This window comes from Camellia sinensis, chromosome 5 (assembly GCF_055761805.1).
Source record: "Camellia sinensis isolate YWXY chromosome 5, ASM5576180v1, whole genome shotgun sequence".
Lineage (NCBI taxonomy): Eukaryota > Viridiplantae > Streptophyta > Magnoliopsida > Ericales > Theaceae > Camellia > Camellia sinensis.
Window position 1 is genome coordinate 139,558,440 of NC_138965.1, and position 12,224 is coordinate 139,570,663.

Sequence of the window (12,224 nt, forward strand, 5' to 3'; positions counted from 1 at the left end):
ATACTTCGAGGTTTGAGGACTTTTGCTGGACGCACTAGTAAAGGGGTTAGCAGGCACTGATTTGGTTTTCTGATCTTTCCTAAATACAGAATTAGGGTTGAGAGGAACAACTCTGGCAAGACAGTCTTTCTCTCGATTTTCCCTTTGGCTTGAACTGCCGTCGTTTTGAGTGACGAAAGTGTCATCCACAGCCTTTGTAGCAACTGCGAGCACTTGCTGTTTGTTTAGTCCCTCGGCTTTCAAAGCCTCAACAGCCTGTAGAAGTTGTTCATAGGGATCAGTGTCCGCCTCCACCTTGTTCTTACCACTCACCTCAGCTTGGTCAAAGGTTTGGGTCGCTGCATTAGAGCGGAGCCTTGTTGTTGTTGACATGTCATTGCCGGAACTTGTGATGGTTTTGGGTTGACTAAGTTCGATTACAATTCGCCCTAATAGTGGGGGCTCTTTCGGCATGAAATTTTCAGCATATGATGTGGTCAATGGTGGAGCCAACATTCCGAAGGCTAGATTAGCCACAGACCTTTAAAGATCGCCGATCATTCCCATCAGCTCAAAAGTAGTGGGTTCACGGGTTTGAAATACCTGAGGTTCCCAGATTGGATGTGCGGCAGGTGACCTGGGCGGGCGTTGCATTTCAACATTGGCCTCACCGTGCATGGCGATTCCCTGGTTTAATGTTGCTGCCATGACCACAATTTCTTCTGAATTCTGCGTCATCACGAATTTGCTGAACTGAATAGAGGTGATGTGACTGGTAACTAACGAATTAGATGAACCGGTGAGCCTTGACTGGCCTTTCTCTGCCTTGCCTCAGCGAAGGAAAACACTGGTTGCTCTGAACTGAATCTCTGACCTGAAAAAGTCTATCAGCACAAATCCTATGAACCTCGGGGGATATCGGAGCCTTCTGAAGCTATGGTTCCAAGACTACCCTACCAAAAGGGAAAACAGGCAGCATCTCAGCCCAATTTCATCAGAACAGATGTAAGCATAGCTGAACGACTATGCTCTCTACTGAATTCTTCCCAAAATTCTGCCTGTAGACTGATACCCTCAGGTAAAACTGATTCTCCCAAATACTGATGCCCTCAGGCCTGATACCCAGACTTGCAAATTGATACGTGAATTCCTCGTAGAGACACACACTCTAAAAAAAAACACATAGCAAGCAAATGAGAGCCAAAACACCCCTATGTTGGGGTAGGGTTTCCCTGTCCTATTTTGTCAGAGCTAGGGTTTCACTACACTCACAACGGTTTCAAACAACCTATAATCGGGTAGCAACCTGTCCTAGTTTGGAATAGTCACTATGGATTCCGAATATGCACTAGGTCGAATGGTCAAAAAGGGTTCCTCGGTGAAAACCGAGGTTTGTGTTCCCATCGTGGCAGAGCCCGCAACCAGTCAGCCTTATGGCACGCTCCTCAAAGCAAGCCTCCGACAAACCGTTCAGGAATAGCATACGGCAAACACGGTGTCCTAGGCACACCAATGCAAATGCAATGCAAAGAGACACATAAGTGTAATCAAAACAAGATATCATGAGTTCGAGTCAAGTTCTCTAACTCCCCAGCAGAGTCGCCAAAAACTATAGACGCGCCCGTAAGAACTCCCGAGAAAATCTTGTTTTGTTCTCTAGCTACTACAGTTTGGACTCAATGTCACGGTTTTGAATCTAATCTCACAATGTGCGATGTAAGACTGATAAATCACCAAAGAGTCCAAATCCGGCAAATCGTTTTGGAAAACTGATTTTTAAGAAAGAAGTGCCAAACATGGACTGCAGTTCGAACTCAATGTCACGGTTTTGCATTAATTTGTGTATCTAAGTTTGGATTTGTTTTTTATTCTATAAATTTATCTAAAAATTAGCCTAAATTTAAATTGTTTTTTTATTGATTGTGTCAATATATGCTTCTTCTTTGGTTGTTGCTGCTGTTTAACTTTTCCATGAATTGGGTGTTTTTCTATTGTTCATTGCATCAAATATTGTTGGATATAAAATGGGTGTGTTGCTATGGAAGAATTTCTAACTTTTCTTTTTTAGGAAAATGAAGTAAGATGTAACGCCCCCATTTTCGTGCCCAAATGGTAATACAATAGTCATGGCTCTTTAAAGTAAAACTGATAACCAATCCTCATACTTGCATTACATGATGTACATAGTCTGCATGCGATATTACAATTAATCCAACAACCATTAATTAAACAACAAATACCCCCTAGGGTTTACAAGTTCCAAGGCCTGAGCCTGGTTACACAAAACGGTTATTCAAACCCACACATACAAGCCCTTGGCTTACAATCAGAGTCACAGCTTATGAGCACATTATGCTCTCAGCACACACTTCCACGCCTTCAATTAGGCAGAATTACCACATCATTTCCTGCACAAAAATCCCGTAGGGTGAGCATAAAGCCCAGTAGAGAATTCTTAACAAAGTATATACATTTTATACAAATCTCAAGAAATGGAACGCTTATGCCATGCCATGCCTTTTTGAAAATAAAACACACTTTCATCTTTTAAAAACCAACATGCTGAATGATGTCATGCCATTTCAACTGCTCAACATTTATCACATTTTATTCGAGGGGCGGTAAATACAACTCTAGTAATCCCCAGGTTGGTGTCTGGAAGTAGACTATACAAGTACTACCAAATTGTCATTTTGACCAGTATCATCTGGAGGGCTCAACACCCATACTCTATCATTTTTACCAGTATCAACTGGAAGGCTCGACACCTATCATTTGTCATTTTTACCAGTAACAACTGGAAGGCTCGACACCTATCATTTACACCACATGTCAAGACTTACCACCGTATTTGCCCCAAAACCATTTCATGAAAACTCATTTCTCAACATTCTTTTCTCAATGCAAGTTTTCAAAATCAACTTTCAAAGTTCAATGTAATTAAATGAATTGATATGCCAATGCAACAATAATCAATACATTACAACAACTCTTCCATTTCCAATTCTTCCACACAATACTACCATTGTGATCAGAATTCTCATTTCTCTTTTCAATGTAATTTCACAAGATGAATAAATATTTTTGTTTCAATTAATCCAAGAGATAACACAATTTCCTCTTCTCAAGTATTTTCAACAATTTAGTCATTTTAAGACTATATCAACATTCTAAATAACCATTTCTAAAATGAACAACAATTCTCATAATCCACAAAATTAATCATTTATACAAATATAAATAAGAAATTTTCTAAACATCATTTTTTTTGGCACACAAAAATAAATATAACAATATTACCCATGGATTTTCAATCTCTTTTTAAAATCCCCAATTTCTAGGTTTTCTCACCAAACTACACAGCTCAAATCTTTTGAAAGAAAACTCTCGAAAATCATCTTTTCTTTCAATAAACAAAGATCAAAACCCATAAGATTATTTTAAAAGAACAAGAGACAAACCCACTTTCAAAATCGCTCATCATCTTAAATCAACAATTAATTTTCAAAACTAACCAAATGATGATTTTGAAAATGATCTAGATCTTGCAAAAACATATATATAACTGAAAGAAAATCCCTACCTCAAGTTTTGAAGAAGAAATGAGATGAAACCCCCAAAATCAACAGTGTTGAAACTCGATCTTCACCGCACAGAATGAAGCCCTCGAGGTGATGACCAACTTTGGTGAAGAACTTAGGCTTAAGTCCCAATGAATTTGGAGAAATCAAAGAGAGAAGGTGACTTCTAGAGAGAGAAGCTCTAGATCAGGATTTTGGAGAGTTTTAGAGAGAGAGGGGGCTACAAGAAATGATATGAAACCCTAATTTTATGGACTGATATAACAAGGTCCTCTTGCGCGTGGAAAGCCCCGCTCAAGCATCAAATACACTTTCCCGTAAGCAATTTCGAATGCATTTTGCATTTTTTCTTTCGGCGGGCTGACCGGGCAGCTCGACCCCCGAAGTTGACCGGGTCAAAATCGATCCCCGACCTGCCCAGTTGAAGTGGCAAAATATGAAAGAAGGGTCTAAACCGGGATCACTACATAAGATTTCTTTTCTACTTGTGTATGCACGCATGCATGTATATAAATTGATTGTTCTATCGACATCTTGGAATTTTTGGAACATGTTAAATTGATTTTCTTTTATATAGATAACTAATTGAATTTTCCTGCTATTTTACTTTTCTGTAACAATTTTTGTGGTTACATTAAGTTTTTAATTTGTATATATGTGTAAATGTGTGTGTTGATGGTGTGAAGATGTAATTGTGTTGTAGGGATGGGAGAAGGAGAAGGGCTTGGGAAAGAGAAACAAGGGATCAAAGGATATGTCAGGGTTAAGAACAAATAGGACATTGCAGGTTTTTTTTTTTTTTTTTCCCCTTTGATTTTTGTTTATTCATCAAATTCATGATCTATTTTGTTGCCTAGAACATAAAGTTTTTTTTTAAAATTTTAAAATTTAATTTTAATTGTCTTCTAAATCAAATGAGCTAATAAGGTAAACCTTGTGGTGGGATGAGTTTTTTATTTCTTAATTTGTCAATCTCTTTTCAGTTCATTCTCTTCTGGGCACTGTTAATGGTGTACTTGTTTGGTTCTACATTTGAAGCTTTCTTTCAATGTAGAGATTATCCTATGGTGTACTTGAATTCATTTCAAGATTTTGCTTTGGTTTTTTCCTTTTCCCTTTCTGGGTTACTTTTGAATCATCTTTTTGGTTGGAATTTTAATTGAATTTTGAAACTGGTTCTCTGGCTAATTGAATTTTTTTGTCTTCTTTTAATTAACTTCAAGTTCATTGCTAGTTTTCAAAAAAAAAAAAATCTTAAAAACATTTTTTGAATGTTGTTATGCGGAATTCTGGATGAATTTGCTACATTTGGAGCCAATTTTTATATATTCTTCTGCACTAATGTATTTCCATGACCTGCAATCTTGTCAAAGCTTGTTAACTTAGAATGTCTTTGTATATCTTGTTCACTTAGACGTAGTGACAATTCTCTATTGGTTTTGTTTGGTAAAGAGGTGAATTTCTTGCTTCTTCTCCTCAATACAGGGACATGTCTCCTTTAAGACTTTTGAACTGGAATCTGTTTTTGGGTATTGATTGAAACACCTGATATTTCATGAAGTAATCATTAAAAGAACACTATGCCCATTTTAGTTCTTTGAGTTTGGAATCCAATGGTGTAGCTCATGTTTCTCTCTTTTGAGGGATTGTTGGAATCTAAAATCAGTATCAGAAAGAGAATGAGGGGAGTTCCCCTAGTAATATTGTCTACAAAGCCAATTCATTTCTTTATGTACTTCACCTTTTTTAGTGGTAATTTGCTTAGTGACTAAAGGTCACAGAGCGCTGAATGGGTAGATGATCTTCTATACATGAGCACACCTGACCTTCTTTACACTTTTTCTTTTTACATTGGTGGTAATAACCAGACTGAAGTTGTGTATGGAACAACATTAGTTCACAGGTTGTAGAGTTAAATCATCACTATTTTCCTGGGAGCAATTTAAACATTTATGTGTCTGACTTGAAATCCTAAAATCACATTAAAATTCTTTTTTAGTAAGTGTCTCTCTCTTTTTCTTTCTTTTTTTTCCTATATAGAGATGATACTTAATTTGAATTTAACACTCCCAAACTTAAATTTTTGTATCTAATTAAGTCTATTTGTAGATTGATATTACGACCTTAAAATTTCTCAAAACACCTTAATAATACTATATATTGTGGTGTATCTTATTCTCAATCAACAATAGTGAGACTCCCATGCATAGAGCACGTGGGAGTCCAACTAGTATTTTATAAATAAGAGTAACTTTATTAGAAAAAGAGCACCAAGACGATACTAACAAAAACAATCCACACCAAGAAAATTACATCTCAGCCAATTAAAGAATCAACAAAAATCAATAAGGAAAATAAATCCGGCTCAACCCTCTCTAACACCCAACAAGACAACACCACCGACAACAAGAACTCATGTTTTTCTTTTCAAGGATTCTCCCAAAAAGTAGTTTTAACAAGATTTTTCAATTTCTTAAGACTTACTAAGTTCAATTCTTTATATTTCTCTATAAATAGAGTACATTAAATGTAATAAATGGCTATAACCAAATTCCCATAACAAGCCCAAATGCTCAGGTACCATGTTAATGAAAGCATTACCTTTCCCACTAATATTTCGTTAGAGTGGTCAACACCATAAATATCTGACGTATCAAAGAAAGTAATTCCTTTATTGAATGCATACTTGATTATTGCAATGTCGTCCTCATCAGAGACAGCAAAATTGTAGGCTCCACTAAGCCCCATACAGCCATATCCCAATTTTGAGACCTGAGAAAAAGAAGATTAAAAAAAAAAATCCAAATTCAGAAAACGAATGAGAAACAAAAATACATTGACAAAACATTTCTAACACTCACACCTAGCCTGCCTAACTAGTTGGTAAAGGGTTTGACTCCCCTTCCCCCATTGCTATTAAAAGACATATAACTTAAGTTCTAAATACAGCTAAAGGTCACCAACTTTTACCATCACAAACATGGAAAGATATATATAACTTTCTTCATAATTTAATTTATTCCAAACATGGAACTAATCACAAGCATCCAACTAGGCAATTACATAAAACAAAATCTGGTGACATAAACCATTTTTGTTTTTAAAATTACTAGTAAACAAAAAGAAAAACAACCTTAACATTTTCAGCAACCATGTTATCATAGCCTATGAAGCATGGATACTTCCATATCGAAATTGTATTGGATACCAATACTCTTTGGATACTCATATATGCTTATCCAATACTTCCCAAAAATATCCCAATTAAAGTTTATTTGTCTTTAATTTTAGAATCAAAGTATCATATATGTTCAAGATACCTTTAAGTATTCAACTTTGTTAAGTTATTAGGTGATGGATAGTTTAGTAATTGTAGCTAAGTTTCTTATTAGTACAAGTAATATTGTGTTAGAGAGGACAAAACAGTTTTAGGTTTTGTGCCTCTTCCCTTCATATTACTCTTTCTCATCTTTATTCTTTTTCTCTCTAAATTTCTTCTCCTTACAATTTTAACTTGGTATCAGAGCTATAGAAATCTTTGATTTCTTTGGTTGTTCTTGTGTTCTTCCTCTCATTTTTCCTCTTTTTTTTTTCTGTTTCTTTTTTCTTTTTCGTCTGATAATGTAAAATAAAAAAAAATCACAGCCATGCTCGTCTAGGGCTTGGGAGTTGCCAGAAAAAATTTCAAAATTTTCCTACCTCTTTACCTATTTTTTTGATTTTTTTCTTAATTTTTCTGAAAAAATGGGTCGTTTTTCAAATTCTCGATTTCCACCTGTTTTTTGCTTGAATCAAGGCCTGGGTCAGTCCTTGTAGGTGTCGATTGGACCCCTTGAGGCTTTTATTGGCTTTGGTTTTTGCTTCTAGGGTATTTCCAGATGTTTTTCAGCTTCCAAGTTCTATCGAGTATGTTGTTTTGCCTCTGTTTGGCTCTATTTGGGATGTTTCTTGCTGCTGCTGATTTGTTTTAGTGGAAAATCATATTCTTCTATTATCTCCTTAGTTTTTGGATATAGCAGTGTGTTCTTAATCCATGGGTGATGAAGGTGATATTCCTCACAGCAGTAAGACTAAAAATCTGAGTCCCACTGTAACACTGGGTGACTTCCATTCCCTTCAACTTACTACTAAGCTCAATGGCGCCAATTACTTGGTTTGGTCCCGTTCTTTTCAATTGGCTGTTACTGCTTGGGGTTTGTTGGGGGTACATCAAAGGTGTTACTAAATCTCCCATAGAGGATGAACCAGCTTGTGACAAATGGAACAAAGAGAATGCACTTGTCATGACTTGGTTACTCAATTCAATTCATCCCAGTATTAGTCGGTCTTTTGTTTTAATGGATATTGCTCATGAGATTTGGACTGCTGCATATCAGATGTATTCTCGGCGGGGTAATGATGCACACGCTTAAGAACTGTGGAAAAAAAGTTCGAGGGTTTGATCAGAAGGATAGGACTCTTGTGAAGTACAATTCCGAGTTGAGTAGCTTATGGCAGGAACTCGATTACTATCAGAATTTTCAGGCTATTTGTTCTCAAGATGCTACTATGTTCCAGCAGATGGTATCCAAAGAGCGTGTTTATGACTTTCTTGCTGGTCTCAATATAAAGTATGATCCGATTCGTGTTCAGGTTCTTAGCTGTGATCCGTTTCCTACCGTGTGTGAAGCTTATGCTTATGTTCTACAGGATGAGAGCCAGAGGAGTGCTATGGTTCATCGGCCTCTCCAAGATCGCTCTGCCTTAGTCGTTTCTTCTGTACCTATAGATGGGACATTTGGTTAGCCCAAGTCTGGGGGGACAAGCTCCTCTACTGATCGTGATCAGCTAATTTGTGATTACTATGGGAAAGGACGTCATGATCGGGACCATTGTTGGATGTTGCATGGTCGTCCTCCTCGAGGATGAGGTAGTGGCCGTGGTAATTGTGGTGGTATTGTTCGTTCTTGTGCTCATCTCTCGAAGTCCTTTCCCATCACTTCCAGTGATTGTGCTGCCTTTTCCAAAGGTGATCTACATACTCTCTGGCATCTAATGGCTTGGCTTGACTCTCCTACTGCCACTGCTTCGAATCCTCCTTCCTCCAACTTTGCTTCCACTGGTATTCCTCCATGTGCCTTGAGTGTTGTCTCATCATCTCCTTAGATTATTGACTTTGGTGCTACCGATCATATGACAGGTTTGTTTAACCTCTTCCATTCTTACTTGTCCTGTTCTGGCAAGGATAAAGTGAGAGTTGCTGATGGGTCTTTATCCTCTATATCTGGGACAAGCTCAATTTCTTGCTCCCCTTCTATTTCTCTATCCTCTGTGTTATATGTCCCAAATTTCTCTACTAATTTGCTCTCTGTTAGTCGTCTTACCACTTCTTTAAATTGTTCCATAACCTTTTATCCTTCTCGAATTCTAACTGTGTTTGGTTATCGTTGGTTTGTTACTTTTATTGATTGTTATTCTCGTGTCACTTGGATTTATTTGCTTCGCACCAAAAGTGAAGTTTTCTCTTGTTTTCAAACATTCCCTAGGATGGTTCAAACTCAGTTCAACACTTCCATTAAGGTCCTTCGGAGTGACAATGGCACAAAATATATTGATGGTGTTTTCGTACATACCTTAAAGAACATGGCATTCTTTATCAAATCAGTTGTGTTGGTACCCCTGAACATAATGGTGTTGCGGAACGAAAAAACCGTCATCTACTTGAGGTTGCTCGTGCTCTTATGTTCACGATGCATGTTCCGAAACCATACTAGGGGGATGCTGTTTTAACGCTACTTATCTTATTAACTGCATGCCCTCTAGTGTTCTTTAGTTTCAGCACCCTCTCCAACTTCTTCCCCATACTTCTGTGTCACCCATCTCTCTCCCTCTCTCCTAAGGTGTTTGGTTGTGTCTGTTTTGTCCATTCTTCTTACCCCACTCGAAGCAAACTCGACCCTAAGATTGTGCGTTGTGCTTTTCTTGGTTGTTCCTCTGCCCAGACAGGCTACAAGTGTTGTGATCCTCACTCCCGTAAGTCTTATGCCATTATGGATGTCACCTTTTTTGAGTTTGAATCCTTTTTCTCGGGCCAATCTCTTCAAGGGGAGGTTTTTACTACAGAAGAGATTGTTTCTTCTGATATGGTTGATCCAGTGCTTTTTCCCACCATTTGTAGTGAGGGGGAGGAGGAACAATCTTGTGAGAAGTCACAAATTCAGTGTGTTCAGGGGGAGTCTAGTAGGTTGGATAGACCAGATCTCAAGACCTATTCCTGGCGACAAAAAGAACAGTTGTCTCACGTGCAGCCATGTCCATTGCCATCTCCGGATCCCGTTACTAGTCTCTCTGTGGAACCTTCAAGTAATGAGCCCTTTGTCACTACTTCTAATCCTGTTCTTATTGATGAACTTGATCTACCTATTGCTATTAGGAAAAGAGTTAGAACTTATACTCAACATCTTATATCTAAATTTGTGTCATATGATTCCTTGTCTCCATCATACTGTGTTTTTGTCTCGTTTTTGTGTTTTGTATCTATTCTGCAGGGTTGGATGGAAACACTCAATGATCCCAAATGGAAAGAAGCCATGGCAGAGGAGATGAGAGCCCTAAGTAAGAATGGAACTTGGGAGTTAGTTTCTCTACCATCGGAAAAAAGACCTATGGGCTGCAAATGGGGGTTCACAATTAACCAAAGAGCAGACGGAACCATTGAGAGATATAAAGCAAGACTAGTTGCTAAAGAGTTCACTCAGACTTATGGCATTGACTATCAGGAGACCTTTGCTCCAATGGCCAAGATGAATTCTATTCATGTCTTTCTCTCATGTGCAGCAAATCTGGGATGGCCATTGCAACAATTGGATGTAAAGAATGCTTTCCTCCATGGCGATTTAGAAGAAGAAGTGTATATGAATGTTCCTCTTGGTTTTTCTTTTTCAACCACTAATAGAAAGTTATGTCAACTAAAGAAGGCCTTGTATGGTTTGAAGCAGTCTTCTAGAGCATGGTTTGATAAGTTTCTGAAAGCAATGATTAGATTTGGGTATAGGCAGAGTCATGTAGATCATACTATGTTCATCAAAATGTGTGCAAATAAGATAACCATACTTATTGTTTACGTGGATGACATAGTTTTGACTAGTAATGATGTGGTGGAAATGTCCCAAATCAAAACTCGACTCTCCAAGGAATTTAAGATTAAGGATCTTGGTGCTTTACAATATTTTCTTGGGATTGAGATTGCTAGATCATACAAGGGTATCTTCATCTCTCAAAGAAAGTACATATTAGACCTCCTTGACGAAGTAGGGATGTTGGGGTGTAGACCTGCTGATTCCCCTATTGAGGCCAACCATAGATTTAGTAGTGATGAAGACCATGTTGACAAGGGAAGATATCAGAGACTTGTGGGGAGATTAATATACCTTTCTCATACTTGGCCAGATATTGCAAATGCAATGGGTGTCGTAAGCCAATTCATACACAATCCTTGAACAATTCATTTGGATGTAGTGAATCAAATTCTAAGGTATATAAAGTCAGCTCCTAGAAAAGGGATCTTGTTCTTTAACCATGGACATTTGAGATCGGAGGCCTTCACTGATGCTGATTGGGCTGGAGCAATTAATGACAGAAGATCTATCTCAGGTTATTGCACCTTTGTAGGAGGGAATTTGATGACTTGGCAAAGTAAGAAGCAAGAAGTTGTAGCCAGGTCAAGTGCAGAAGCTGAATATCGAGCCATGGCAAATGGCATTTGTGAGCTTATATGGCTTCAGGTTTTGTTGACTGACTTGGGATTGTTAAGTAGTGGGCTAATGAGATTGTACTGTGACAATAAGGCAACTATTAACATTGCCTATAATCCAGTTCAGCATGATAGGACTAAGCACATTGAGATTGACAGACATTTTATCAAGGAGAAGATCAACAGTGGAGTAATTTGTATGCCTTTTGTAAAATCAGCAAATCAGTTAGCTGATATATTTACCAAGGGTTAGGTAGTAAGGTTTTTCATCCTATTGTATGCAAGTTGGGCATGAGAGATATCCATACACCAACTTGAGGAAGAGTGTCAAGTTATTAGGTGATGGGTAGTTTAGTAATTGTTACAAAGTTTCTTATTAGTATAAATAATATTGTGTTAGAGAGGACAAAACAGTTTTAGGTTTTGAGCCTCTTCCCTTCATATTACTCTCTCTCATCTTTATTTTTTTTCTCTCTAAATTTCTTCTTGTTACAAGTTTAACTATTTTGAAAATAAGATGTGACATTTCTTGTGTAATGTGAGTATAGTTGTTAGAATAAATGTAAGACTAGTTTCTTCAAATATTTTGCATACTAGACCAGAAAAATTGAGAAACAGTAAAATTAAAACATGTCAAATTTTGTCGAAATTTGTGTCCTCATAACATAAGCTTAATCTTCTTTTACAAGAATACATTATAACACTGAAATTAAGAATATTTAAATGACACTTAAATACGTAATTAGTAATAAATATGTTATGATAAAATTACTTTTATATTTATACACATACATACATACAAGATATATATAGGTTTAGTGTAGTTGTCAAATCCAACCCAACTTGTTCTTGAATATTGTCACATCAAAGTGCAAAATAGATTCAACGCCCTGGTACTCAATCAACAGTAGACCAATCTATGAGGAATGCTG